At 44.8% G+C, this 23,016-nt stretch overlaps 53 pseudogenes; all 53 read right to left on the bottom strand.

The window, feature by feature from the left end:
• Nucleotides 1–27: 27 nt before the first annotated feature.
• On the bottom strand, nt 28–146 carry LOC140092157 (5S ribosomal RNA; annotated as a pseudogene).
• A 448-nt stretch (nt 147–594) lies between these two features.
• On the bottom strand, nt 595–713 carry LOC140098740 (5S ribosomal RNA; annotated as a pseudogene).
• Nucleotides 714–782: 69 nt separating this feature from the next.
• Nucleotides 783–901, bottom strand: LOC140083206 (5S ribosomal RNA; annotated as a pseudogene).
• A 70-nt stretch (nt 902–971) lies between these two features.
• LOC140087126 (5S ribosomal RNA) lies at nt 972–1,090 on the bottom strand (annotated as a pseudogene).
• A 259-nt stretch (nt 1,091–1,349) lies between these two features.
• LOC140092800 (5S ribosomal RNA) lies at nt 1,350–1,468 on the bottom strand (annotated as a pseudogene).
• Nucleotides 1,469–1,537: 69 nt separating this feature from the next.
• Nucleotides 1,538–1,656, bottom strand: LOC140086453 (5S ribosomal RNA; annotated as a pseudogene).
• A 69-nt stretch (nt 1,657–1,725) lies between these two features.
• Nucleotides 1,726–1,844, bottom strand: LOC140090880 (5S ribosomal RNA; annotated as a pseudogene).
• A 259-nt stretch (nt 1,845–2,103) lies between these two features.
• LOC140087114 (5S ribosomal RNA) lies at nt 2,104–2,222 on the bottom strand (annotated as a pseudogene).
• Nucleotides 2,223–2,289: 67 nt separating this feature from the next.
• On the bottom strand, nt 2,290–2,408 carry LOC140080493 (5S ribosomal RNA; annotated as a pseudogene).
• A 69-nt stretch (nt 2,409–2,477) lies between these two features.
• Nucleotides 2,478–2,596, bottom strand: LOC140090879 (5S ribosomal RNA; annotated as a pseudogene).
• Nucleotides 2,597–2,666: 70 nt separating this feature from the next.
• Nucleotides 2,667–2,785, bottom strand: LOC140094240 (5S ribosomal RNA; annotated as a pseudogene).
• Nucleotides 2,786–2,855: 70 nt separating this feature from the next.
• LOC140092155 (5S ribosomal RNA) lies at nt 2,856–2,974 on the bottom strand (annotated as a pseudogene).
• A 259-nt stretch (nt 2,975–3,233) lies between these two features.
• LOC140087102 (5S ribosomal RNA) lies at nt 3,234–3,352 on the bottom strand (annotated as a pseudogene).
• A 448-nt stretch (nt 3,353–3,800) lies between these two features.
• On the bottom strand, nt 3,801–3,919 carry LOC140087090 (5S ribosomal RNA; annotated as a pseudogene).
• A 69-nt stretch (nt 3,920–3,988) lies between these two features.
• On the bottom strand, nt 3,989–4,107 carry LOC140085592 (5S ribosomal RNA; annotated as a pseudogene).
• Nucleotides 4,108–4,177: 70 nt separating this feature from the next.
• On the bottom strand, nt 4,178–4,296 carry LOC140088719 (5S ribosomal RNA; annotated as a pseudogene).
• A 637-nt stretch (nt 4,297–4,933) lies between these two features.
• On the bottom strand, nt 4,934–5,052 carry LOC140098739 (5S ribosomal RNA; annotated as a pseudogene).
• A 69-nt stretch (nt 5,053–5,121) lies between these two features.
• On the bottom strand, nt 5,122–5,240 carry LOC140083205 (5S ribosomal RNA; annotated as a pseudogene).
• A 70-nt stretch (nt 5,241–5,310) lies between these two features.
• Nucleotides 5,311–5,429, bottom strand: LOC140087078 (5S ribosomal RNA; annotated as a pseudogene).
• A 448-nt stretch (nt 5,430–5,877) lies between these two features.
• Nucleotides 5,878–5,996, bottom strand: LOC140095212 (5S ribosomal RNA; annotated as a pseudogene).
• Nucleotides 5,997–6,066: 70 nt separating this feature from the next.
• LOC140097082 (5S ribosomal RNA) lies at nt 6,067–6,185 on the bottom strand (annotated as a pseudogene).
• A 70-nt stretch (nt 6,186–6,255) lies between these two features.
• Nucleotides 6,256–6,374, bottom strand: LOC140090840 (5S ribosomal RNA; annotated as a pseudogene).
• Nucleotides 6,375–6,444: 70 nt separating this feature from the next.
• Nucleotides 6,445–6,563, bottom strand: LOC140083663 (5S ribosomal RNA; annotated as a pseudogene).
• Nucleotides 6,564–6,822: 259 nt separating this feature from the next.
• On the bottom strand, nt 6,823–6,941 carry LOC140094471 (5S ribosomal RNA; annotated as a pseudogene).
• A 259-nt stretch (nt 6,942–7,200) lies between these two features.
• Nucleotides 7,201–7,319, bottom strand: LOC140078723 (5S ribosomal RNA; annotated as a pseudogene).
• Nucleotides 7,320–7,389: 70 nt separating this feature from the next.
• LOC140083662 (5S ribosomal RNA) lies at nt 7,390–7,508 on the bottom strand (annotated as a pseudogene).
• A 637-nt stretch (nt 7,509–8,145) lies between these two features.
• Nucleotides 8,146–8,264, bottom strand: LOC140086588 (5S ribosomal RNA; annotated as a pseudogene).
• A 70-nt stretch (nt 8,265–8,334) lies between these two features.
• Nucleotides 8,335–8,453, bottom strand: LOC140091778 (5S ribosomal RNA; annotated as a pseudogene).
• A 259-nt stretch (nt 8,454–8,712) lies between these two features.
• Nucleotides 8,713–8,831, bottom strand: LOC140094433 (5S ribosomal RNA; annotated as a pseudogene).
• Nucleotides 8,832–8,901: 70 nt separating this feature from the next.
• LOC140078722 (5S ribosomal RNA) lies at nt 8,902–9,020 on the bottom strand (annotated as a pseudogene).
• Nucleotides 9,021–9,467: 447 nt separating this feature from the next.
• Nucleotides 9,468–9,586, bottom strand: LOC140087066 (5S ribosomal RNA; annotated as a pseudogene).
• Nucleotides 9,587–9,655: 69 nt separating this feature from the next.
• On the bottom strand, nt 9,656–9,774 carry LOC140080480 (5S ribosomal RNA; annotated as a pseudogene).
• Nucleotides 9,775–9,843: 69 nt separating this feature from the next.
• Nucleotides 9,844–9,962, bottom strand: LOC140090877 (5S ribosomal RNA; annotated as a pseudogene).
• Nucleotides 9,963–10,032: 70 nt separating this feature from the next.
• Nucleotides 10,033–10,151, bottom strand: LOC140078721 (5S ribosomal RNA; annotated as a pseudogene).
• Nucleotides 10,152–10,221: 70 nt separating this feature from the next.
• On the bottom strand, nt 10,222–10,340 carry LOC140091229 (5S ribosomal RNA; annotated as a pseudogene).
• Nucleotides 10,341–10,599: 259 nt separating this feature from the next.
• LOC140079377 (5S ribosomal RNA) lies at nt 10,600–10,718 on the bottom strand (annotated as a pseudogene).
• Nucleotides 10,719–10,787: 69 nt separating this feature from the next.
• Nucleotides 10,788–10,906, bottom strand: LOC140082217 (5S ribosomal RNA; annotated as a pseudogene).
• A 69-nt stretch (nt 10,907–10,975) lies between these two features.
• Nucleotides 10,976–11,094, bottom strand: LOC140090875 (5S ribosomal RNA; annotated as a pseudogene).
• A 258-nt stretch (nt 11,095–11,352) lies between these two features.
• On the bottom strand, nt 11,353–11,471 carry LOC140096411 (5S ribosomal RNA; annotated as a pseudogene).
• Nucleotides 11,472–11,729: 258 nt separating this feature from the next.
• Nucleotides 11,730–11,848, bottom strand: LOC140083352 (5S ribosomal RNA; annotated as a pseudogene).
• Nucleotides 11,849–11,918: 70 nt separating this feature from the next.
• LOC140078720 (5S ribosomal RNA) lies at nt 11,919–12,037 on the bottom strand (annotated as a pseudogene).
• A 70-nt stretch (nt 12,038–12,107) lies between these two features.
• On the bottom strand, nt 12,108–12,226 carry LOC140093330 (5S ribosomal RNA; annotated as a pseudogene).
• A 259-nt stretch (nt 12,227–12,485) lies between these two features.
• On the bottom strand, nt 12,486–12,604 carry LOC140079538 (5S ribosomal RNA; annotated as a pseudogene).
• A 1,007-nt stretch (nt 12,605–13,611) lies between these two features.
• LOC140096304 (5S ribosomal RNA) lies at nt 13,612–13,730 on the bottom strand (annotated as a pseudogene).
• Nucleotides 13,731–13,989: 259 nt separating this feature from the next.
• Nucleotides 13,990–14,108, bottom strand: LOC140097080 (5S ribosomal RNA; annotated as a pseudogene).
• A 446-nt stretch (nt 14,109–14,554) lies between these two features.
• On the bottom strand, nt 14,555–14,673 carry LOC140094949 (5S ribosomal RNA; annotated as a pseudogene).
• A 69-nt stretch (nt 14,674–14,742) lies between these two features.
• LOC140087053 (5S ribosomal RNA) lies at nt 14,743–14,861 on the bottom strand (annotated as a pseudogene).
• Nucleotides 14,862–15,120: 259 nt separating this feature from the next.
• Nucleotides 15,121–15,239, bottom strand: LOC140097079 (5S ribosomal RNA; annotated as a pseudogene).
• A 70-nt stretch (nt 15,240–15,309) lies between these two features.
• Nucleotides 15,310–15,428, bottom strand: LOC140078719 (5S ribosomal RNA; annotated as a pseudogene).
• Nucleotides 15,429–15,876: 448 nt separating this feature from the next.
• On the bottom strand, nt 15,877–15,995 carry LOC140093774 (5S ribosomal RNA; annotated as a pseudogene).
• A 250-nt stretch (nt 15,996–16,245) lies between these two features.
• Nucleotides 16,246–16,364, bottom strand: LOC140078717 (5S ribosomal RNA; annotated as a pseudogene).
• Nucleotides 16,365–16,433: 69 nt separating this feature from the next.
• LOC140080469 (5S ribosomal RNA) lies at nt 16,434–16,552 on the bottom strand (annotated as a pseudogene).
• A 70-nt stretch (nt 16,553–16,622) lies between these two features.
• Nucleotides 16,623–16,741, bottom strand: LOC140098385 (5S ribosomal RNA; annotated as a pseudogene).
• Nucleotides 16,742–23,016: the final 6,275 nt, after the last annotated feature.

Below are 23,016 nucleotides of genomic sequence, written 5' to 3'. Positions count from 1 at the left end.
AACTAACACAATTTTCAGGTTCAAAAAGGTCAACGGAACTTGGGATTCCCAGCCAGTCTCCCATGCTGGTACTTGCCAAGCCTTAAGCTGCATTGCTGCTGCGATCTGACGAGAGCAGGCACATTCAGCTTAGAATGGCAGTTGACTGCAGCTGTTCAATTTGAACCTTCTTCTACTATCTCATATAGAAAATAACACAATTTTCAGGTTCAAAAAGGTCACCAGAACTTGGGATTCCCAGCCAGTTTCCCTTGCTGGTACTTGCCAAGCCTTAAGCTGAATCGCTGCTGCAATCTGACAAGAGCACGCACATTCAGCTTAGAATGGCAGTTAACAGCAGCTGTTCAATTTGAACCTTCTTTTGCTATCTCATAGAGAAACTAACACAATTTTCAGGTTCAAAAAGGTCAACGGAACTTGGAATTCCCAGCCAGTCTCCCATGCTGGTACTTGCCAAGCCTTACGTTGCATTGCTGCTGCGATCTGACGAGGGCAGGCACATTCAGCTTAGAATGGCCGTTGACAGCAGCTGTTCAATTTGAACCTTCTTTTGCTATCTCATAGCGAAACTAACACAATTTTCAGGTTCAAAAAGGTCAAAGGAACTTGGGATTCCCAGCCAGTCTCCCATGCTGGTACTTGCCAAGCCTTAAGCTGCATTGCTGCTGTGATCTGACGAGAGCAGGCACATTCAGCTTAGAATGGCCGTTGACAGCAGCTGTTCAATTTGAACCTTCTTTTACTATCTCATAGAGAAACTAACACATTTTCAGGTTCAAAAAGGTCAACGGAACTTGGAATTCCCAGCCAGTCTCCAATGCTGGTACTTGCCAAGCCTTAAGCTGCATTGCTGCTGCGATCTGACGAGAGCAGGCACATTCAGCTTAGAATGGCCGTTGACAGCAGCTGTTCAATTTGAACCTTCTTTTGCTATCTCATAGAGAAACTAACACAATTTTCAGGTTCAAAAAGGTCAACGGAACTTGGGATTCCCAGCCAGTCTCCCATGCTGGTACTTGCCAAGCCTTAAGCTGCATTGCTGCTGCGATCTGACGAGAGCAGGCACATTCAGCTTAGAATGGCCGTTGACAGCAGCTGTTCAATTTGAACCTTCTTTTACTATCTCATAGAGAAACTAACACAATTTTCAGGTTCAAAAAGGTCAACATATCTTGGGATTCCCAGCCAGTCTCCCATGCTGTCACTTGCCAAGCCTTAAGCTGCATCTCTTCTGCGATCTGACAAGAGCAGGCACATTCAGCTTAGAATGGCCGTTGACAGCAGCTGTTCAATTTGAACCTTCTTTTACTATCTCATAGAGAAACTAACACAATTTTCAGGTTCAAAAAGGTCACCAGAACTTGGGATTCCCAGCCAGTCTCCCATGCTGGTACTTGCCAAGCCTTAAGCTGCATTGCTGCTGCGATCTGACGAGAGCAGGCACATTCAGCTTAGAATGGCCGTTGACAGCAGCTGTTCAATTTGAACCTTCTTTTACTATCTCATAGAGAAACTAACACATTTTCAGGTTCAAAAAGGTCAACGGAACTTGGAATTCCCAGCCAGTCTCCCATGCTGGTACTTGCCAAGCCTTAAGCTGCATTGCTGCTGTGATCTGACGAGAGCAGGCACATTCAGCTTAGAATGGCCGTTGACAGCAGCTGTTCAATTTGAACCTTCTTTTACTATCTCATAGAGAAACTAACACATTTTCAGGTTCAAAAAGGTCAACAGAACTTGGGATTCCCAGCCAGTCTCCCATGCTGGTACTTGCCAAGCCTTAAGCTGCATTGCTGCTGCGATCTGACAAGAGCAGGCACATTCAGCTTAGAATGGCCGTTGACAGCAGCTGTTCAATTTGAACCTTCTTTTACTATCTCATATAGAAACTAACACAATTTTCAGGTTCAAAAAGGTCACCAGAACTTGGGATTCCAAGCCAGTCTCCCATGCTGGTACTTGCCAAGCCTTAAGCTGCATTGCTGTTGCAATCTGACAAGAGCAGGCACATTCAGCTTAGAATGGCCGTTGACAGCAGCTGTTCAATTTGAACCTTCTTTTGCTATCTCATAGAGAAACTAACACAATTTTCAGGTTCAAAAAGGTCAACGGAACTTGGGATTCCCAGCCAGTCTCCCATGCTGGTACTTGCCAAGCCTTAAGCTGCATTGCTGCTGCGATCTGACGAGAGCAGGCACATTCAGCTTAGAATGGCCGTTGACAGGAGCTGTTCAATTTGAACCTTCTTTTACTATCTCAGAGAAACTAACACATTTTCAGGTTCAAAAAGGTCAACGGAACTTGGAATTCCCAGCCAGTCTCCCATGCTGGTACTTGCCAAGCCTTAAGCTGCATTGCTGCTGCGATCTGACGAGAGCAGGCACATTCAGCTTAGAATGGCCGTTGACAGCAGCTGTTCAATTTGAACCTTCTTTTACTATCTCATAGAGAAACTAACACATTTTCAGGTTCAAAAAGGTCAACAGAACTTGGGATTCCCAGCCAGTCTCCCATGCTGGTACTTGCCAAGCCTTAAGCTGCATTGCTGCTGCGATCTGACAAGAGCAGGCACATTCAGCTTAGAATGGCCGTTGACAGCAGCTGTTCAATTTGAACCTTCTTTTACTATCTCATAGAGAAAATAACTCAATTTTCAGGTTCAAAAAGGTCAACGGATCTTGGGATTCCTACCCAGTCTCCCATGCTGGTACTTGCCAAGCCTTAAGCTGCATTGCTGCTGCGATCTGACGAGAGCAGGCACATTCAGCTTAGAATGGCCGTTGACAGCAGCTGTTCAATTTGAACCTTCTTTTACTATCTCATAGAGAAACTAACACAATTTTCAGGTTCAAAAAGGTCAACGGAACTTGGGATTCCCAGCCAGTCTCCCATGCTGGTACTTGCCAAGCCTTAAGCTGCATTGCTGCTGCGATCTGACGAGAGCAGGCACATTCAGCTTAGAATGGCAGTTGACTGCAGCTGTTCAATTTGAACCTTCTTCTACTATCTCATATAGAAAATAACACAATTTTCAGGTTCAAAAAGGTCACCAGAACTTGGGATTCCCAGCCAGTTTCCCTTGCTGGTACTTGCCAAGCCTTAAGCTGCATTGCTGCTGCGATCTGACGAGAGCAGGCACATTCAGCTTAGAATGGCCGTTGACAGCAGCTGTTCAATTTGAACCTTCTTTTACTATCTCATAGAGAAACTATCACAATTTTCAGGTTCAAAAAGGTCAACGGAACTTGGGATTCCCAGCCAGTCTCCCATGCTGGTACTTGCCAAGCCTTAAGCTGCATTGCTGCTGCGATCTGACGAGAGCAGGCACATTCAGCTTAGAATGGCCGTTGACAGCAGCTGTTCAATTTGAACCTTCTTTTGCTATCTCATAGAGAAACTAACACAATTTTCAAGTTCAAAAAGGTCAACAGAACTTGGGATTCCCAGCCAGTCTCCCATGCTGGTACTTGCCAAGCCTTAAGCTGCATCGCTGCTGCGATCTGACAAGGGCACACACATTCAGCTTAGAATGGCCGTTGACAGCAGTTGTTCAATTTGAACCTTCTTCTACTATCTCATATAGAAACTAACACAATTTTCAGGTTCAAAAAGGTCACCAGAACTTGGGATTCCAAGCCAGTCTCCCATGCTGGTACTTGCCAAGCCTTAAGCTGCATTGCTGTTGCAATCTGACAAGAGCAGGCACATTCAGCTTAGAATGGCCGTTGACAGCAGCTGTTCAATTTGAACCTTCTTTTGCTATCTCATAGAGAAACTAACACAATTTTCAGGTTCAAAAAGGTCAACGGAACTTGGGATTCCCAGCCAGTCTCCCATGCTGGTACTTGCCAAGCCTTAAGCTGCATTGCTGCTGCGATCTGACGAGAGCAGGCACATTCAGCTTAGAATGGCCGTTGACAGGAGCTGTTCAATTTGAACCTTCTTTTACTATCTCATAGAGAAACTAACACATTTTAAGGTTCAAAAAGGTCAACGGAACTTGGAATTCCCAGCCAGTCTCCCATGCTGGTACTTGCCAAGCCTTAAGCTGCATTGCTGCTGCGATCTGACGAGAGCAGGCACATTCAGCTTAGAATGGTCGTTGACAGCAGCTGTTCAATTTGAACCTTCTTTTGCTATCTCATAGAGAAACTAACACAATTTTCAGGTTCAAAAAGGTCAACGGAACTTGGGATTCCCAGCCAGTCTCCCATGCTGGTACTTGCCAAGCCTTAAGCTGCATTGCTGCTGCGATCTGACAAGAGCAGGCACATTCAGCTTAGAATGGCCGTTGACAGCAGCTGTTCAATTTGAACCTTCTTTTACTATCTCATAGAGAAAATAACTCAATTTTCAGGTTCAAAAAGGTCAACGGATCTTGGGATTCCTACCCAGTCTCCCATGCTGGTACTTGCCAAGCCTTAAGCTGCATTGCTGTTGCGATCTGACGAGAGCAGGCACATTCAGCTTAGAATGGTCGTTGACAGCAGCTGTTCAATTTGAACCTTCTTCTACTATCTCATATAGAAAATAACACAATTTTCAGGTTCAAAAAGGTCACCAGAACTTGGGATTCCCAGCCAGTTTCCCTTGCTGGTACTTGCCAAGCCTTAAGCTGAATCGCTGCTGCAATCTGACAAGAGCACGCACATTCAGCTTAGAATGGCAGTTAACAGCAGCTGTTCAATTTGAACCTTCTTTTGCTATCTCATAGAGAAACTAACACAATTTTCAGGTTCAAAAAGGCCAACGGAACTTGGAATTCCCAGCCAGTCTCCCATGCTGGTACTTGCCAAGCCTTACGTTGCATTGCTGCTGCGATCTGACGAGGGCAGGCACATTCAGCTTAGAATGGCCGTTGACAGCAGCTGTTCAATTTGAACCTTCTTTTGCTATCTCATAGCGAAACTAACACAATTTTCAGGTTCAAAAAGGTCAAAGGAACTTGGGATTCCCAGCCAGTCTCCCATGCTGGTACTTGCCAAGCCTTAAGCTGCATTGCTGCTGTGATCTGACGAGAGCAGGCACATTCAGCTTAGAATGGCCGTTGACAGCAGCTGTTCAATTTGAACCTTCTTTTACTATCTCATAGAGAAACTAACACATTTTCAGGTTCAAAAAGGTCAACGGAACTTGGAATTCCCAGCCAGTCTCCAATGCTGGTACTTGCCAAGCCTTAAGCTGCATTGCTGCTGCGATCTGACGAGAGCAGGCACATTCAGCTTAGAATGGCCGTTGACAGCAGCTGTTCAATTTGAACCTTCTTTTGCTATCTCATAGAGAAACTAACACAATTTTCAGGTTCAAAAAGGTCAACGGAACTTGGGATTCCCAGCCAGTCTCCCATGCTGGTACTTGCCAAGCCTTAAGCTGCATTGCTGCTGCGATCTGACGAGAGCAGGCACATTCAGCTTAGAATGGCCGTTGACAGCAGCTGTTCAATTTGAACCTTCTTTTACTATCTCATAGAGAAACTAACACAATTTTCAGGTTCAAAAAGGTCAACATATCTTGGGATTCCCAGCCAGTCTCCCATGCTGTCACTTGCCAAGCCTTAAGCTGCATCTCTTCTGCGATCTGACAAGAGCACGCACATTCAGCTTAGAATGGCCGTTGACAGCAGCTGTTCAATTTGAACCTTCTTTTACTATCTCATAGAGAAACTAACACAATTTTCAGGTTCAAAAAGGTCACCAGAACTTGGGATTCCCAGCCAGTCTCCCATGCTGGTACTTGCCAAGCCTTAAGCTGCATCGCTGCTGCGATCTGACAAGAGCACGCACATTCAGCTTAGAATGGCCGTTGACAGCAGCTTTTCAATTTGAACCTTCTTTTACTATCTCATAGAGAAACTAACACAATTTTCAGGTTCAAAAAGGTCAACAGAACTTGGGATTCCAAGCCAGTCTCCCATGCTGGTACTTGCCAAGCCTTAAGCAGCATTGCTGCTGCGATCTGACGAGAGCAGGCACATTCAGCTTAGAATGGCCGTTGACAGCAGCATTTCAAATTGAACCTTCTTTTACTATCTCATAGAGAAACTAAAACAATTTTCAAGTTCAAAAAGGTCAACAGAACTTGGGATTCCCAGCCAGTCTCCCATGCTGGTACTTGCCAAGCCTTAAGCTGCATCGCTGCTGCGATCTGACAAGAGCACGCACATTCAGCTTAGAATGGCCGTTGACAGCAGGTGTTCAATTTGAACCTTCTTTTACTATCTCATAGAGAAACTTACACAATTTTCAGGTTCAAAAAGGTCAACAGAACTTGGGATTCCCAGCCAGTCTCCCATGCTGGTACTTGCCAAGCCTTAAGCTGCATTGCTGCTGCGATCTGACGAGAGCCGGCACATTCAGCTTAGAATGGCCGTTGACAGCAGCTGTTCACTTTGAACCTTCTTTTGCTATCTCATAGAGAAACTAACACAATTTTCAGGTTAAAAAAGGTCAACAGAACTTGGGATTCCCAGCCAGTCTCCCATGCTGGTACTTGCCAAGCCTTAAGCTGCATTGCTGCTGCGATCTGACGAGAGCAGGCACATTCAGCTTAGAATGGCCATTGACAGCAGTTGATCAATTTGAACCTTCTTCTACTATCTCATATAGAAAATAACACAATTTTCAGGTTCAAAAAGGTCACCAGAACTTGGGATTCCAAGCCAGTCTCCCATGATGGTACTTGCCAAGCCTTAAGCTGCATCGCTGCTGCGATCTGACAAGAGCACGCACATTCAGCTTAGAATGGCCGTTGACAACAGCTGTTCAATTTGAACCTTCTTTTACTATCTCATAGAGAAACTAACACAATTTTCAGGTTCCAAATGGTCAACAGAACTTGGGATTCCCAGCCAGTCTCCCATGCTGGTACTTGCCAAGCCTTAAGCTGCATTGCTGCTGCGATCTGACGAGAGCACGCACATTCAGCTTAGTACGGCCATTGACAGCAGTTGTTCAATTTGAACCTTCTTTTACTATCTCATATAGAAACTAACACAATTTAAAGGTTCAAAAAGGTCACCAGAACTTGGGATTCCAAGCCAGTCTCCCATGCTGGTACTTGCCAAGCCTTAAGCTGCATCGCTGCTGCGATCTGACAAGAGCACGCACATTCAGCTTAGAATGGCCGTTGACAGCAGCTGTTCAATTTGAACCTTCTTTTACTATCTCATAGAGAAACTTACACAATTTTCAGGTTCAAAAAGGTCAACAGAACTTGGGATTCCCAGCCAGTCTCCCATGCTGGTACTTGCCAAGCCTTAAGCTGCATTGCTGCTGCGATCTGACGAGAGCAGGCACATTCAGCTTAGAATGGCCGTTGACAGCAGCTGTTCACTTTGAACCTTCTTTTGCTATCTCATAGAGAAACTAACACAATTTTCAGGTTAAAAAAGGTCAACAGAACTTGGGATTCCCAGCCAGTCTCCCATGCTGGTACTTGCCAAGCCTTAAGCTGCATTGCTGCTGCGATCTGACGAGAGCAGGCACATTCAGCTTAGAATGGCCATTGACAGCAGTTGATCAATTTGAACCTTCTTCTACTATCTCATATAGAAAATAACACAATTTTCAGGTTCAAAAAGGTCACCAGAACTTGGGATTCCAAGCCAGTCTCCCATGATGGTACTTGCCAAGCCTTAAGCTGCATCGCTGCTGTGATCTGACAAGAGCACGCACATTCAGCTTAGAATGGCCGTTGACAACAGCTGTTCAATTTGAACCTTCTTTTACTATCTCATAGAGAAACTAACACAATTTTCAGGTTCCAAATGGTCAACAGAACTTGGGATTCCCAGCCAGTCTCCCATGCTGGTACTTGCCAAGCCTTAAGCTGCATTGCTGCTGGGATCTGACGAGAGCACGCACATTCAGCTTAGAACGGCCATTGACAGCAGTTGTTCAATTTGAACCTTCTTTTACTATCTCATATAGAAACTAACACAATTTTCAGGTTCAAAAAGGTCACCAGAACTTGGGATTCCAAGCCAGTCTCCCATGCTGGTACTTGCCAAGCCTTAAGCTGCATCGCTGCTGCGATCTGACAAGAGCACGCACATTCAGCTTAGAATGGCCGTTGACAGCAGCTGTTCAATTTGAACCTTCTTTTACTATCTCATAGAGAAACTTACACAATTTTCAGGTTCAAAAAGGTCAACAGAACTTGGGATTCCCAGCCAGTCTCCCATGCTGGTACTTGCCAAGCCTTAAGCTACATTGCTGCTGCGATCTGACGAGAGCAGGCACATTCAGCTTAGAATGGCCGTTGACAGCAGCTGTTCACTTTGAACCTTCTTTTGCTATCTCATAGAGAAACTAACACAATTTTCAGGTTAAAAAAGGTCAACAGAACTTGGGATTCCCAGCCAGTCTCCCATGCTGGTACTTGCCAAGCCTTAAGCTGCATTGCTGCTGCGATCTGACGAGAGCAGGCACATTCAGCTTAAAATGGCCATTGACAGCAGTTGATCAATTTGAACCTTCTTCTACTATCTCATATAGAAAATAACACAATTTTCAGGTTCAAAAAGGTCAACAGAACTTGGGATTCCAAGCCAGTCTCCCATGCTGGTACTTGCCAAGCCTTAAGCTGCATTGCTGCTGCGATCTGACAAGAGCAGGCACATTCAGCTTAGAATGGCCGTAGAAAGCAGCTGTTCAATTTGAACCTTCTTTTACTATCTCATAGAGAAACTAACACAATTTTCAGGTTCAAAAAGGTCAACGGAACTTGGGATTCCCAGCCAGTCTCCCATGCTGGTACTTGCCAAGCCTTAAGTTGCATTGCTGCTGCGATCTGACGAGAGCAGGCAAATTCAGCTTAGAATGGCCGTTGACAGCAGCTGTTCAATTTGAACCTTCTTTTACTATCTCATAGAGAAACTAACACAATTTTCAGGTTCAAAAAGGTCAACAGAACTTGGGATTCCCAGCCAGTCTCCCATGCTGGTACTTGCCAAGCCTTAAGCTGCATTGCTGCTGCGATCTGACGAGAGCAGGCACATTCAGCTTAGAATGGCCGTTGACAGCAGCTGTTCAATTTGAACCTTCTTTTGCTATCTCATAGAGAAACTAACACAATTTACAAGTTCAAAAAGGTCAACAGAACTTGGGATTCCCAGCCAGTCTCCCATGCTGGTACTTGCCAAGCCTTAAGCTGCATCGCTGCTGCGATCTGACAAGAGCACACACATTCAGCTTAGAATGGCCGTTGACAGCAGTTGTTCAATTTGAACCTTCTTCTTCTATCTCATAAAGAAACTAACACAATTTTCAGGTTCAAAAAGGTCACCAGAACTTGGGATTCCAAGCCAGTCTCCCATGCTGGTACTTGCCAAGCCTTAAGCTGCATTGCTGTTGCAATCTGACAAGAGCAGGCACATTCAGCTTAGAATGGCCGTTGACAGCAGCTGTTCAATTTGAACCTTCTTTTCTATCTCATAGAGAAACTAACACAATTTTCAGGTTCAAAAAGGTCAACGGAACTTGGGATTCCCAGCCAGTCTCCCATGCTGGTACTTGCCAAGCCTTAAGCTGCATTGCTGCTGCGATCTGACGAGAGCAGGCACATTCAGCTTAGAATGGCCGTTGACAGGAGCTGTTCAATTTGAACCTTCTTTTACTATCTCATAGAGAAACTAACACATTTTCAGGTTCAAAAAGGTCAACGGAACTTGGAATTCCCAGCCAGTCTCCCATGCTGGTACTTGCCAAGCCTTAAGCTGCATTGCTGCTGCGATCTGACGAGAGCAGGCACATTCAGCTTAGAATGGCCGTTGACAGCAGCTGTTCAATTTGAACCTTCTTTTACTATCTCATAGAGAAACTAAACCATTTTCAGGTTCAAAAAGGTCAACAGAACTTGGGATTCCCAGCCAGTCTCCCATGCTGGTACTTGCCAAGCCTTAAGCTGCATTGCTGCTGCGATCTGACAAGAGCAGGCACATTCAGCTTAGAATGGCCGTTGACAGCAGCTGTTCAATTTGAACCTTCTTTTACTATCTCATAGAGAAACTAACACAATTTTCAGGTTAAAAAAGGTCAACAGAACTTGGGATTCCCAGCCAGTCTCCCATGCTGGTACTTGCCAAGCCTTAAGCTGCATTGCTGCTGCGATCTGACGAGAGCAGGCACATTCAGCTTAGAATGGCCGTTGACAGCAGCTGTTCAATTTGAACCTTCTTTTGCTATCTCATAGAGAAACTAACACAATTTTCAAGTTCAAAAAGGTCAACAGAACTTGGGATTCCCAGCCAGTCTCCCATGCTGGTACTTGCCAAGCCTTAAGCTGCTTCGCTGCTGCGATCTGACAAGAGCAAACACATTCAGCTTAGAATGGCCGTTGACAGCAGTTGTTCAATTTGAACCTTCTTCTAATATCTCATATAGAAACTAACACAATTTTCAGGTTCAAAAAGGTCACCAGAACTTGGGATTCCAAGCCAGTCTCCCATGCTGGTACTTGCCAAGCCTTAAGCTGCATTGCTGTTGCAATCTGACAAGAGCAGGCACATTCAGCTTAGAATGGCCGTTGACAGCAGCTGTTCAATTTGAACCTTCTTTTGCTATCTCATAGAGAAACTAACACAATTTTCAGGTTCAAAAAGGTCAACGGAACTTGGGATTCCCAGTTAGTCTCCCATGCTGGTACTTGCCAAGCCTTAAGCTGCATTGCTGCTGCGATCTGACGAGAGCAGGCACATTCAGCTTAGAATGGCCGTTGACAGGAGCTGTTCAATTTGAACCTTCTTTTACTATCTCATAGAGAAACTAACACATTTTCAGGTTCAAAAAGGTCAACGGAACTTGGAATTCCCAGCCAGTTTCCCATGCTGGTACTTGCCAAGCCTTAAGCTGCATTGCTGCTGCGATCTGACGAGAGCAGGCACATTCAGCTTAGAATGGCCGTTGACAGCAGCTGTTCAATTTGAACCTTCTTTTACTATCTCATAGAGAAACTAACACATTTTCAGGTTCAAAAAGGTCAACAGAACTTGGGATTCCCAGCCAGTCTCCCATGCTGGTACTTGCCAAGCCTTAAGCTGCATTGCTGCTGCGATCTGACAAGAGCAGGCACATTCAGCTTAGAATGGCCGTTGACAGCAGCTGTTCAATTTGAACCTTCTTTTACTATCTCATAGAGAAAATAACTCAATTTTCAGGTTCAAAAAGGTCAACGGATCTTGGGATTCCTACCCAGTCTCCCATGCTGGTACTTGCCAAGCCTTAAGCTGCATTGCTGCTGCCATCTGACGAGAGCAGGCACATTCAGCTTAGAATGGCAGTTGACTGCAGCTGTTCAATTTGAACCTTCTTTTGCTATCTCATAGAGAAACTAACACATTTTCAGGTTCAAAAAGGTCAACGGAACTTGGAATTCCCAGCCAGTCTCCCATGCTGGTACTTGCCAAGCCTTACGCTGCATTGCTGCTGCGATCTGACGAGGGCAGGCACATTCAGCTTAGAATGGCCGTTGACAGCAGCTGTTCAATTTGAACCTTCATTTGCTATCTCATAGAGAAACTAACACAATTTTCAGGTTCAAAAAGGTCAACTGAACTTGGGATTCCAAGCCAGTCTCCCATGCTGGTACTTGCCAAGCCTTAAGCTGCATTGCTGCTGTGATCTTACGAGAGCAGGCAAATTCAGCTTAGAATGGCCGTTGACAGCAGCTGTTCAATTTGAACCTTCTTTTACTATCTCATAGAGAAACTAACACATTTTCAGGTTCAAAAAGGTCAACGGAACTTGGAATTCCCAGCCAGTCTCCCATGCTGGTACTTGCCAAGCCTTAAGCTGCATTGCTGCTGCGATCTGTTGAGAGCAGGCACATTCAGCTTAGAATGGCCGTTGACAGCAGCTGTTCAATTTGAACCTTCTTTTACTATCTCATAGAGAAACTAACACAATTTTCAGGTTAAAAAAGGTCAACAGAACTTGGGATTCCCAGCCAGTCTCCCATGCTGGTACTTGCCAAGCCTTAAGCTGCATTGCTGCTGCGATCTGACGAGAGCAGGCACATTCAGCTTAGAATGGCCGTTGACAGCAGCTGTTCAATTTGAACCTTCTTTTGCTATCTCATAGAGAAACTAACACAATTTTCAGGTTCAAAAAGGTCAACGGAACTTGGGATTCCCAGCCAGTCTCCCATGCTGGTACTTGCCAAGCCTTAAGCTGCATTGCTGCTGCGATCTGATGAGAGCAGGCACATTCAGCTTAGAATGGCCGTTGACAGCAGTTGTTCAATTTGAACCTTCTTCTACTATCTCATATAGAAACTAACACAATTTTCAGGTTCAAAAAGGTCACCAGAACTTGGGATTCCAAGCCAGTCTCCCATGCTGGTACTTGCCAAGCCTTAAGCTGCATTGCTGCTGCGATCTGACAAGAGCAGGCACATTCAGCTTAGAATGGCCGTTGACAGCAGCTGTTCAATTTGAACCTTCTTTTACTATCTCATAGAGAATCTAACACAATTTTCAGGTTCAAAAAGGTCAACAGAACTTGGGATTCCCAGCCAGTCTCCCATGCTGGTACTTGCCAAGCCTTAAGCTGCATTGCTGCTGCGATCTGATGAGAGCAGGCACATTCAGCTTAGAATGGCCGTTGACAGAAGCTGTTCAATTTGAACCTTCTTTTACTATCTCATAGAGAAACTAACACAATTTTCAGGTTCAAAAAGGTCAACAGAACTTGGGATTCCCAGCCAGTCTCCCATGCTGGTACTTGCCAAGCCTTAAGCTGCATCGCTGCTGCGATATGACAAGAGCACGCACATTCAGCTTAGAATGGCCGTTGACAGCAGCTGTTCAATTTGAACCTTCTTTTACTATCTCATAGAGAAAATAACACAATTTTCAGGTTCAAAAAGGTCAACGGATCTTGGGATTCCTACCCAGTCTCCCATGCTGGTACTTGCCAAGCCTTAAGCTGCTGCGATCTGACGAGAGCAGGCACATTCAGCTTAGAATGGCCGTTGACAGCAGCTGTTCAATTTGAACCTTCTTTTACTATCTCATAGAGAAACTAACACAATTTTCAGGTTCAAAAAGGTCAACGGAACTTGGGATTCCCAGCCAGTCTGCCATGCTTGTACTTGCCAAGCCTTAAGCTGCATTGCTGCTGCGATCTGACGAGAGCAGGCACATTCAGCTTAGATTGGCCATTGACAGCAGTTGTTCAATTTGAACCTTCTTCTACTATCTCATATAGAAACTAACACAATTTTCAGGTTCAAAAAGGTCACCAGAACTTGGGATTTTAAGCCAGTCTCCCATGCTGGTACTTGCCAAGCCTTAAGCTGCATTGCTGCTGCAATCTGACAAGAGCAGGCACATTCAGCTTAGAATGGCCCTTGACAGCAGCTGTTCAATTTGAACCTTCTTTTGCTATCTCATAGAGAAACTAACACAATTTTCAGGTTCAAAAAGGTCACCAAATCTTGGGATTCCAAGCCAGTCTCCCATGCTGGTACTTGCCAAGCCTTAAGCTGCATTGCTGCTGCGATCTGACGAGAGCACGCACATTCAGCTTAGAATGGCCGTTGACAGCAGCTTTTCAATTTGAACCTTCTTTTACTATCTCATAGGGAAACTAACACAATTTTCAGGTTCAAAAAGGTCAACGGAACATGGGATTCCAAGCCAGTCTCCCATGCTGGTACTTGCCAAGCCTTAAGCTGCATTGCTGCTGCGATCTGACGAGAGCAGGCACATTCAGCTTAGAATGGCCATTGACAGCAGCTGTTCAATTTGAACCTTCTTTTACTATCTCATAGAGAAACTAACACAATTTTCAGGTTCAAAAAGGTCAACAGAACTTGGGATTCCCAGCCAGTCTCCCATGCTGGTACTTGCCAAGACTTAAGCTGCATCGCTGCTGCGATCTGACAAGAGCACACACATTCAGCTTAGAATGGCCGTTGACAGCAGCATTTCAAATTGAACCTTCTTTTACTATCTGATAGAGAAACTAAAACAATTTTCAAGTTCAAAAAGGTCAACAGAACTTGGGATTCCCAGCCAGTCTCCCATGCTGGTACTTGCCAAGCCTTAAGCTGCATCGCTGCTGCGATCTGACAAGAGCACGCACATTCAGCTTAGAATGGCCGTTGACAGCAGCTGTTCAATTTGAACCTTCTTTTACTATCTCATAGAGAAACTAACACAATTTTCAGGTTCAAAAAGGTCAACAGAACTTGGGATTCCCAGCCAGTCTCCCATGCTGGTACTTGCCAAGCCTTAAGCTGCATTGCTGCTGCTATTTGACGAGAGCAGGCACATTCAGCTTAGAATGGCCATTGACAGCAGTTGTTCAATTTGAACCTTCTTCTACTATCTCATATAGAAACTAACACAATTTTCAGGTTCAAAAAGGTCACCAGAACTTGGGATTCCAAGCCAGTCTCCCATGCTGGTACTTGCCAAGCCTTAAGCTGCATCGCTGCTGCGATCTGACAAGAGCACGCACATTCAGCTTAGAATGGCCGTTGACAGCAGCTGTTCAATTTGAACCTTCTTTTACTATCTCAGAGAAACTAACACAATTTTCAGGTTCAAAAAGGGCAACGGAACTTGGGATTCCCAGCCAGTCTCCCATGCTGGTACTTGCCAAGCCTTAAGCTGCATTGCTGCTGCGATCTGACAAGAGCAGGCACATTCAGCTTAGAATGGCCGTTGACAGCAGCTGTTCAATTTGAACCTTCTTTTACTATCTCATAGAGAAACTAACACATTTTCAGGTTCAAAAAGGTCAACGGAACTTGGGATTCCCAGCCAGTCTCCCATGCTGGTACTTGCCAAGCCTTAAGCTGCATTGCTGCTGCGATCTGACGAGAGCAGGCACATTCAGCTTAGAATGGCCGTTGACAGCAGCTGTTCAATTTGAACCTTCTTTTACTATCTCATAGAGAAACTAACACAATTTTCAGGTTCAAAAAGGTCAACAGAACTTGGGATTCCCAGACAGTCTCCCATGCTGGTACTTGCCAAGCCTTAAGCTGCATCGCTGCTGCGATCTGACAAGAGCACACACATTCAGCTTAGAATGGCCGTTGACAGCAGCATTTCAAATTGAACCTTCTTTTACTATCTCATAGAGAAACTAAAACAATTTTCAAGTTCAAAAAGGTCAACAGAACTTGGGATTCCCAGCCAGTCTCCCATGCTGGTACTTGCCAAGCCTTAAGCTGCATCGCTGCTGCGATCTGACAAGAGCACGCACATTCAGCTTAGAATGGCCGTTGACAGCAGCTGTTCAATTTGAACCTTCTTTTACTATCTCATAGAGAAACTAACACAATTTTCAGGTTCAAAAAGGTCAACAGAACTTGGGATTCCCAGCCAGTCTCCCATGCTGGTACTTGCCAAGCCTTAAGCTGCATTGCTGCTGCGATCTGACGAGAGCAGGCACATTCAGCTTAGAATGGCCGTTGACAGCAGCTGTTCAATTTGAACCTTCTTTTGCTATCTCATAGAGAAACTAACACAATTTTCAGGTTAAAAAAGGTCAACAGAACTTGGGATTCCCAGCCAGTCTCCCATGCTGGTACTTGCCAAGCCTTAAGCTGCATTGCTGCTGCTATTTGACGAGAGCAGGCACATTCAGCTTAGAATGGCCATTGACAGCAGTTGTTCAATTTGAACCTTCTTCTACTATCTCATATAGAAACTAACACAATTTTCAGGTTCAAAAAGGTCACCAGAACTTGGGATTCCAAGCCAGTCTCCCATGCTGGTACTTGCCAAGCCTTAAGCTGCATCGCTGCTGCGATCTGACAAGAGCACGCACATTCAGCTTAGAATGGCCGTTGACAGCAGCTGTTCAATTTGAACCTTCTTTTACTATCTCATAGAGAAACTAACACAATTTTCAGGTTCAAAATGGTCAACAGAACTTGGGATTCCCAGCCAGTCTCCCATGCTGGTACTTGCCAAGCCTTAAGCTGCATTGCTGCTGCGATCTGACGAGAGCACGCACATTCAGCTTAGAATGGCCATTGACAGCAGTTGTTCAATTTGAACCTTCTTTTACTATCTCATATAGAAACTAACACAATTTAAAGGTTCAAAAAGGTCACCAGAACTTGGGATTCCAAGCCAGTCTCCCATGCTGGTACTTGCCAAGCCTTAAGCTGCTGCGATCTGACAAGAGCACGCACATTCAGCTTAGAATGGCCGTTGACAGCAGCTGTTCAATTTGAATCTTCTTTTACTATCTCATAGAGAAACTAACACATTTTCAGGTTCAAAAAGGTCAACAGAACTTGGGATTCCCAGCCAGTCTCCCATGCTGGTACTTGCCAAGCCTTAAGCTGCATTGCTGCTGCGATCTGACGAGAGCAGGCACATTCAGCTTAGAATGGCCGTTGACAGCAGCTGTTCAATTTGAACCTTCTTTTACTATCTCATAGAGAAACTAACACATTTTCAGGTTCAAAAAGGTCAACGGAACTTGGAATTCCCAGCCAGTCTCCCATGCTGGTACTTGCCAAGCCTTAAGCTGCATTGCTGCTGCGATCTGACGAGAGCAGGCACATTCAGCTTAGAATGGCCGTTGACAGCAGCTGTTCAATTTGAACCTTCTTTTACTATCTCATAGAGAAACTAACACAATTTTCAGGTTCAAAAAGGTCAACATAACTTGGGATTCCCAGCCAGTCTCCCATGCTGGTACTTGCCAAGCCTTAAGCTGCATTGCTGCTGTGATCTGACGAGAGCAGGCACATTCAGCTTAGAATGGCCGTTGACAGCAGCCGTTCAATTTGAACCTTCTTTTACTATCTCATAGAGAAACTATCACAATTTTCAGGTTCAAAAAGGTAAACGGATCTTGGGATTCCTACCCAGTCTCCCATGCTGGTACTTGCCAAGCCTTAAGCTGCATTGCTGCTGCGATCTGACGAGAGCAGGCACATTCAGCTTAGAATGGCCGTTGACAGCAGCTGTTCAATTTGAACCTTCTTTTACTATCTCATAGAGAAACTATCACAATTTTCAGGTTCAAAAAGGTCAACGGAACTTGGGATTCCCAGCCAGTCTCCCATGCTGGTACTTGCCAAGCCTTAAGATTAGAGATGAGCGAACATGCTCGTCCGAGCTTGATGCTCGGTCGAGCATTAGGGTACTCGAAACTGCTCGTTACTCGGACGAATACTTCGCCCGCTCGAGAAAATGGCAGCTCCCGCCGTTTTGCTTTTTGGCGGCCAGAAACAGAGCCAATCACAAGCCAGGAGACTCTGCACTCCACCCAGCATGACGTGGTACCCTTACACGTCGATAGCAGTGGTTGGCTGGCCAGATCAGGTGACCCTGGGATAGACTAGCCGCTGGCCGCGCTGCTCGGATCATTCTGTCTCTGGATGCCGCTAGGGAGAGAGCTGCTGCTGGTCAGGGAAAGCGTTAGGGTGTTCTATTAGCTTACTGTTAGGCAGGAGTGATTCTCAAAGAACCCAACAGCCCTTCTTAGGGCTACAATAACGTTCTACTTTTTTTATTTTAATTTGCATCTTTTACCATTTTGTGAGGAATTAGCAGGGGGACTTGCTACCGTTGTGTTTAGCTCTTAGTGGCACACATATCCATAGCAAAGACCGAAGTGGGAAAATTCAGTAGGGGTTGGATTTCTATTAGGCAATAACTCAGTGTCATCTCATCTGGCATAGTAGTGTGCTTCCTTTGATACTTGGCTAGAAAATAGCCATAGGAGAATACAAACAGCTTCTTGAAGCCTACAGTAGCGTTCTATATATTTGATTTCTGGTTGATCTGCTGGTGGCTGTAGTTTCTGCAGTGCATGTACTTGCCAATTCTGAGCAATTTGTAGTGAGACTTGCGACCGCTGTGTTCTGCGCTTAGTGGCGCACATATCCATAGCAAAGGCCGAAGTGGGAAAATTCAGTAGGGGTTGGATTTCTATTAGGCAATAACTCAGTGTCATCTCATCTGGCATAGTAGTGTGCTTCCTTTGATACTTGGCTAGAAAATAGCCAGAGGAGAATACAAACAGCTTCTTGAAGCCTACAGTAGCGTTCTATATATTTGATTTCTGGTTGATCTGCTGGTGGCTGTAGTTTCTGCAGTGCATGTACTTGCCAATTCTGAGCAATTTGTAGTGAGACTTGCGACCGCTGTGTTCTGCGCTTAGTGGCGCACATATACATAGCAAAGGCCGAAGTGGCAAAATTCAGTAGGGGTTGGATTTCTATTAGGCAATAACTCAGTGTCATCTCATCTGGCATAGTAGTGTGCTTCCTTTGATACTTGGCTAGAAAATAGCCAGAGGAGAATACAAACAGCTTCTTGAAGCCTACAGTAGCGTTCTATATATTTGATTTCTGGTTGATCTGCTGGTGGCTGTAGTTTCTGCAGTGCATGTACTTGCCAATTCTGAGCAATTTGTAGTGAGACTTGCGACCGCTGTGTTCTGCGCTTAGTGGCGCACATATCCATAGCAAAGGCCGAAGTGGCAAAATTCAGTAGGGGTTGGATTTCTATTAGGCAATAACTCAGTGTCATCTCATCTGGCATAGTAGTGTGCTTCCTTTGATACTTGGCTAGAAAATAGCCAGAGGAGAATACAAACAGCTTCTTGAAGCCTACAGTAGCGTTCTATATATTTGATTTCTGGTTGATCTGCTGGTGGCTGTAGTTTCTGCAGTGCATGTACTTGCCAATTCTGAGCAATTTGTAGTGAGACTTGCGACCGCTGTGTTCTGCGCTTAGTGGCGCACATATCCATAGCAAAGGCCGAAGTGGCAAAATTCAGTAGGGGTTGGATTTCTATTAGGCAATAACTCAGTGTCATCTCATCTGGCATAGTAGTGTGCTTCCTTTGATACTTGGCTAGAAAATAGCCAGAGGAGAATACAAACAGCTTCTTGAAGCCTACAGTAGCGTTCTATATATTTGATTTCTGGTTGATCTGCTGGTGGCTGTAGTTTCTGCAATGCATGTACTTGCCAATTCTGAGCAATTTGTAGTGAGACTTGCGACCGCTGTGTTCTGCGCTTAGTGGCGCACATATCCATAGCAAAGGCCGAAGTGGCAAAATTCAGTAGGGGTTGGATTTCTATTAGGCAATAACTCAGTGTCATCTCATCTGGCATAGTAGTGTGCTTCCTTTGATACTTGGCTAGAAAATAGCCATAGGAGAATACAAACAGCTTCTTGAAGCCTACAGTAGCGTTCTATATATTTGATTTCTGGTTGATCTGCTGGTGGCTGTAGTTTCTGCAGTGCATGTACTTGCCAATTCTGAGCAATTTGTAGTGAGACTTGCGACCGCTGTGTTCTGCGCTTAGTGGCGCACATATCCATAGCAAAGGCCGAAGTGGCAAAATTCAGTAGGGGTTGGATTTCTATTAGGCAATAACTCAGTGTCATCTCATCTGGCATAGTAGTGTGCTTCCTTTGATACTTGGCTAGAAAATAGCCATAGGAGAATACAAACAGCTTCTTGAAGCCTACAGTAGCGTTCTATATATTTGATTTCTGGTTGATCTGCTGGTGGCTGTAGTTTCTGCAGTGCATGTACTTGCCAATTCTGAGCAATTTGTAGTGAGACTTGCGACCGCTGTGTTCTGCGCTTAGTGGCGCACATATCCATAGCAAAGGCCGAAGTGGCAAAATTCAGTAGGGGTTGGATTTCTATTAGGCAATAACTCAGTGTCATCTCATCTGGCATAGTAGTGTGCTTCCTTTGATACTTGGCTAGAAAATAGCCAGAGGAGAATACAAACAGCTTCTTGAAGCCTACAGTAGCGTTCTATATATTTGATTTCTGGTTGATCTGCTGGTGGCTGTAGTTTCTGCAGTGCATGTACTTGCCAATTCTGAGCAATTTGTAGTGAGACTTGCGACCGCTGTGTTCTGCGCTTAGTGGCGCACATATCCATAGCAAAGGCCGAAGTGGCAAAATTCAGTAGGGGTTGGATTTCTATTAGGCAATAACTCAGTGTCATCTCATCTGGCATAGTAGTGTGCTTCCTTTGATACTTGGCTAGAAAATAGCCAGAGGAGAATACAAACAGCTTCTTGAAGCCTACAGTAGCGTTCTATATATTTGATTTCTGGTTGATCTGCTGGTGGCTGTAGTTTCTGCAGTGCATGTACTTGCCAATTCTGAGCAATTTGTAGTGAGACTTGCGACCGCTGTGTTCTGCGCTTAGTGGCGCACATATCCATAGCAAAGGCCGAAGTGGCAAAATTCAGTAGGGGTTGGATTTCTATTAGGCAATAACTCAGTGTCATCTCATCTGGCATAGTAGTGTGCTTCCTTTGATACTTGGCTAGAAAATAGCCATAGGAGAATACAAACAGCTTCTTGAAGCCTACAGTAGCGTTCTATATATTTGATTTCTGGTTGATCTGCTGGTGGCTGTAGTTTCTGCAGTGCATGTACTTGCCAATTCTGAGCAATTTGTAGTGAGACTTGCGACCGCTGTGTTCTGCGCTTAGTGGCGCACATATCCATAGCAAAGGCCGAAGTGGCAAAATTCAGTAGGGGTTGGATTTCTATTAGGCAATAACTCAGTGTCATCTCATCTGGCATAGTAGTGTGCTTCCTTTGATACTTGGCTAGAAAATAGCCAGAGGAGAATACAAACAGCTTCTTGAAGCCTACAGTAGCGTTCTATATATTTGATTTCTGGTTGATCTGCTGGTGGCTGTAGTTTCTGCAGTGCATGTACTTGCCAATTCTGAGCAATTTGTAGTGAGACTTGCGACCGCTGTGTTCTGCGCTTAGTGGCGCACATATCCATAGCAAAGGCCGAAGTGGCAAAATTCAGTAGGGGTTGGATTTCTATTAGGCAATAACTCAGTGTCATCTCATCTGGCATAGTAGTGTGCTTCCTTTGATACTTGGCTAGAAAATAGCCATAGGAGAATACAAACAGCTTCTTGAAGCCTACAGTAGCGTTCTATATATTTGATTTCTGGTTGATCTGCTGGTGGCTGTAGTTTCTGCAGTGCATGTACTTGCCAATTCTGAGCAATTTGTAGTGAGACTTGCGACCGCTGTGTTCTGCGCTTAGTGGCGCACATATCCATAGCAAAGGCCGAAGTGGCAAAATTCAGTAGGGGTTGGATTTCTATTAGGCAATAACTCAGTGTCATCTCATCTGGCATAGTAGTGTGCTTCCTTTGATACTTGGCTAGAAAATAGCCAGAGGAGAATACAAACAGCTTCTTGAAGCCTACAGTAGCGTTCTATATATTTGATTTCTGGTTGATCTGCTGGTGGCTGTAGTTTCTGCAGTGCATGTACTTGCCAATTCTGAGCAATTTGTAGTGAGACTTGCGACCGCTGTGTTCTGCGCTTAGTGGCGCACATATCCATAGCAAAGGCCGAAGTGGCAAAATTCAGTAGGGGTTGGATTTCTATTAGGCAATAACTCAGTGTCATCTCATCTGGCATAGTAGTGTGCTTCCTTTGATACTTGGCTAGAAAATAGCCAGAGGAGAATACAAACAGCTTCTTGAAGCCTACAGTAGCGTTCTATATATTTGATTTCTGGTTGATCTGCTGGTGGCTGTAGTTTCTGCAGTGCATGTACTTGCCAATTCTGAGCAATTTGTAGTGAGACTTGCGACCGCTGTGTTCTGCGCTTAGTGGCGCACATATCCATAGCAAAGGCCGAAGTGGCAAAATTCAGTAGGGGTTGGATTTCTATTAGGCAATAACTCAGTGTCATCTCATCTGGCATAGTAGTGTGCTTCCTTTGATACTTGGCTAGAAAATAGCCATAGGAGAATACAAACAGCTTCTTGAAGCCTACAGTAGCGTTCTATATATTTGATTTCTGGTTGATCTGCTGGTGGCTGTAGTTTCTGCAGTGCATGTACTTGCCAATTCTGAGCAATTTGTAGTGAGACTTGCGACCGCTGTGTTCTGCGCTTAGTGGCGCACATATCCATAGCAAAGGCCGAAGTGGCAAAATTCAGTAGGGGTTGGATTTCTATTAGGCAATAACTCAGTGTCATCTCATCTGGCATAGTAGTGTGCTTCCTTTGATACTTGGCTAGAAAATAGCCAGAGGAGAATACAAACAGCTTCTTGAAGCCTACAGTAGCGTTCTATATATTTGATTTCTGGTTGATCTGCTGGTGGCTGTAGTTTCTGCAGTGCATGTACTTGCCAATTCTGAGCAATTTGTAGTGAGACTTGCGACCGCTGTGTTCTGCGCTTAGTGGCGCACATATCCATAGCAAAGGCCGAAGTGGCAAAATTCAGTAGGGGTTGGATTTCTATTAGGCAATAACTCAGTGTCATCTCATCTGGCATAGTAGTGTGCTTCCTTTGATACTTGGCTAGAAAATAGCCAGAGGAGAATACAAACAGCTTCTTGAAGCCTACAGTAGCGTTCTATATATTTGATTTCTGGTTGATCTGCTGGTGGCTGTAGTTTCTGCAGTGCATGTACTTGCCAATTCTGAGCAATTTGTAGTGAGACTTGCGACCGCTGTGTTCTGCGCTTAGTGGCGCACATATCCATAGCAAAGGCCGAAGTGGCAAAATTCAGTAGGGGTTGGATTTCTATTAGGCAATAACTCAGTGTCATCTCATCTGGCATAGTAGTGTGCTTCCTTTGATACTTGGCTAGAAAATAGCCAGAGGAGAATACAAACAGCTTCTTGAAGCCTACAGTAGCGTTCTATATATTTGATTTCTGGTTGATCTGCTGGTGGCTGTAGTTTCTGCAGTGCATGTACTTGCCAATTCTGAGCAATTTGTAGTGAGACTTGCGACCGCTGTGTTCTGCGCTTAGTGGCGCACATATCCATAGCAAAGGCCGAAGTGGCAAAATTCAGTAGGGGTTGGATTTCTATTAGGCAATAACTCAGTGTCATCTCATCTGGCATAGTAGTGTGCTTCCTTTGATACTTGGCTAGAAAATAGCCAGAGGAGAATACAAACAGCTTCTTGAAGCCTACAGTAGCGTTCTATATATTTGATTTCTGGTTGATCTGCTGGTGGCTGTAGTTTCTGCAGTGCATGTACTTGCCAATTCTGAGCAATTTGT

The sequence above is a fragment of the Engystomops pustulosus genome, chromosome 9 (genome assembly GCF_040894005.1).
Source record: "Engystomops pustulosus chromosome 9, aEngPut4.maternal, whole genome shotgun sequence".
Classification (NCBI taxonomy): domain Eukaryota; kingdom Metazoa; phylum Chordata; class Amphibia; order Anura; family Leptodactylidae; genus Engystomops; species Engystomops pustulosus.
This window is presented reverse-complemented; position numbering and strand designations above follow the sequence as displayed.